The sequence below is a fragment of the Lathyrus oleraceus genome, chromosome 7 (genome assembly GCF_024323335.1).
Source record: "Lathyrus oleraceus cultivar Zhongwan6 chromosome 7, CAAS_Psat_ZW6_1.0, whole genome shotgun sequence".
NCBI lineage: Eukaryota > Viridiplantae > Streptophyta > Magnoliopsida > Fabales > Fabaceae > Lathyrus > Lathyrus oleraceus.
In genome coordinates, this window is record NC_066585.1 from 105,008,399 (window position 1) to 105,011,774 (window position 3,376).

A 3,376-nucleotide genomic window follows, 5' to 3' on the forward strand; every position below is an offset into this window, starting at 1 on the left:
TCATCTCCCTTACCTTTCTTCAACCTACAAACCACATTCATCCCTCATTCTGAAGCCATCATGTTCAAACGAACCCTTATCACCATCCTTCTCCTCAAACCCCAACTCCCATCCTTATTATGACTTAACTTCTAACATTGAACATTCTGGTTCAGATTACTCTGACTCAACCTCACCAAACCATGACGATCTTCAGGCGACAACTAACTCTAAAAAGACTCTCTTTGTACCTGAACCATTTGAACCCATACCTGGCCCTTCTGAACCTGTTCCTGAATCCTTTGACCCTAACCTCACTCTACCTACCTTTGATGAGGCACTATCCAAGTTCTCAGAGAGTTCAACATCCAGATTCAAGAAGCTATCTGACGAATCCAGCGCCAGTGACAATCCTTCTGAAGTAAGGACCAACTGGAATGGATTCATCAGATGGATGACTTCTGAAGTCTTCAAGCTGAAGGGATTATCTGAACAAGTCAGAAATGAATTCATTAGAGGTGATGAGGAGAAACTGAAGGCTCGTCTAGCAAAGGAGGTTGTTAAGAAGGCAAAAAGGGAAGTTGTGGAGAAAGCAGCTGCAGAAGCTGCTGCCAGGGAGGCAGCTAAAAAAGTCGTTGCAGAAGCTGCAGCCAGAGAGAAAGCTGAAGTTGAAGCAGCACTGGTTGTTGAAGCTTCTCAGAAAGCCACTGAAGATGCTGAGAAGACCACTGAGGTTTCTCTGACTCAAGGAGAGTCATCAACATCTAACCTTGCTCCTTTAGTCATCAAGACTCTAGAAGAGTTACAAAAGGAACAACAACTGGTCAGAGCCAGACTCCACAAACAGGATCAAGTCAACTCCAACATTCAGAGTCTGCTAGCTGAGTTACTTCAGAGGATGCCTCCTCCACCAAACCCTTAGACATTCTAAGATCTTTATGTATTTTTTTCTAAGTATTTTTGCCTCTAAGGCTTTATCTTCTGTTTATTTCTGTACTATGTAATGTCTTTCTCCAATTAATGAAATTTTGAGTTGCTTACTTTTTGAGTTTGAAAAAAAGGGGAGAATTAAATAGAAGTCTTTTGATGAAGTAATTTATCTAACTCTCATAAATACAATGCTTACACTCTGACATGAAATTATTGCATAGTCTAAGTCATTTTTCAGGATCCATCTGAACCAAGGGAAACTGAATCCTTATTCGGGAAACTACTAAATCAAGTCAAGCAACCTAAGAAAATATGGTAAGAAATTCTCTACCCCAGAAATCCATATCTGATACTAAATATCTATAAAAAGAATTCAAGTATCAGACCTAGGGGGAGATTGCTAATCTTAGGGGGAGTCATTATCTATCTGGCTCTGATCATTTTCAATTTAGTATCTCTGAAAGTACTCATTGTTTCATCAATATTCTATGTTTTGTCATCATCAAAAAGGGGGAGATTTTTAGAACAAGCTTTGATTCTTCAATATATCTATAAGTTTTGATGATAACAAAGAATGAAACAATTTGGTAACCTAACAATTTTTCTTAAGTGTGCAAGATTCTAAGTTAAAATGACTCTGATAAGTCATCTTCTAATCATCAAGAAACAAATATATGGCATCTGAATTAATCTAACAAACACTGATCCAACATAAAGAGTAATCAGATCTGACTCTGAGTAAAATACATCTGAGGAGCAATCACCTGAAGAATCTGACCCTGAAGTTCAAGCTCTGATTCTGAAGACTCTGCAAGAGATATCTGAAGACCAGAAGAGATATCTGAAGACTGAAAGAGATATTTGAAGACTCTAACTCTAAAGACTTTGATCATGCTCACTCTGACACATACTCAACACACCATCAGATATCACCTGATCTGAAACTTACGCTTAAAGTATTCAAATTGCAGTATAATTCTTTTTAAGGAAATAATGGATTATGCTCCAAGACTTCTATGGAAAGGACAAGGAATTTACTACCTTTAACTCCCACAGTTGGTACGAAATCTATATTGATTGCCCCCCAACAGTACCATCTCAAGTGTTATATAAATGCCTCCTTACAACTTGTTGAATACAACTTTGACACAACAACATTCTCATACTCTAGATATTTTTCACTATCATTGTTGTAAGAAATAGGTTCCATACAAGAGTTGTTACTCAATATTGTGTGGTTGTCCTTCTTTGTTCTTAAAGTGTGTTTATACTGCTTATCTAGAAGCATCTAGTCAAACACTTGTAATTCTTGAAATTGTTTGTAATTCTTCAAGTGACTTGTTTAGGTTTGTAGACTTGAGAGGGCTAAGAGGTTGTCAAACTCTTAGACGTATTTTTGTAATCTATTGAGATTAGTGGATTAAGTCCTTATTGAAGGTGAAATCACCTTGGCCGGGTGGACTGGAGTAGCTTCGAATTTCAAGCGAACCAGGATAAATCATTTGTATTGTTAGTTTTCATTTTGTGTGTGTGGTGTTGCAAAAGTTTTTAATTCCTCTGAAAATAATTCAAACCCTCCTTTCTTGTTTTTCTCTACCTTCATCTATGACTCTGGGTTCTTGTTTACAAAAGTTAGATCATACCCGATGATAACCCTGTTATGAAAATCAATCATATTCATTCGTACCTCGGACCATTAAACCTATAAAAAAACGCACTGCATTCATTCGTTCATTGCATATGCATAAAAAAAACTCTTAGTTATTTCACATTTGTTTCAGGAATTCAAGACACTTATAAGCAAAAATGAATCGTGAGAGAAGAAACAATTATTTGTTAAAGTTCAAGAAGCCGAATGTTTATAGTTTGAAAAAGTTGAGCTCCAAGTTGACTCCCTCCACACGAGATGACTTCAGGAAAGATCATGGAAGAATCCTAAGCCTTCTGACTGAAAAGGTGGACCCGTTTGCTATTATCACTCTAGCCCGTTTCTATAACCATCCTCTACATTGTTTTACCTTCTCTGACTTCTAATTATATATAAATACATATCATACAATTCAATTTGTTGTATTCAATAATCAATCATTATTTTCATTCTCTCTTATTCTTTCTTTCTTCACTAAAAATGTCTCACGCACTAACAAGAGTTACTTGGCAAGCATATTTACAATCATAAATATATAAAAATCACGATGAACCATTTTATATTGTATTTGATAAAAGCTAGGATTCAAAAAATTATAGTTGTTGAATGTTGTTTTGTTAAATTCACACTGGCACGTACCGAATGCCAAATGTGGAGATAAGGAAAAGCCACAAAACCTTTGTAACTAGTTGTATACTTTTAAAATTAGAGCTTTTATAGTGATATAAAAAATGTGATGAGTGAATATGTACAGGTAATTGAAGGTTTTAAGTCCTCAATTTCTAAATTATTATTTATGAATAAAGTTGACACTTTATT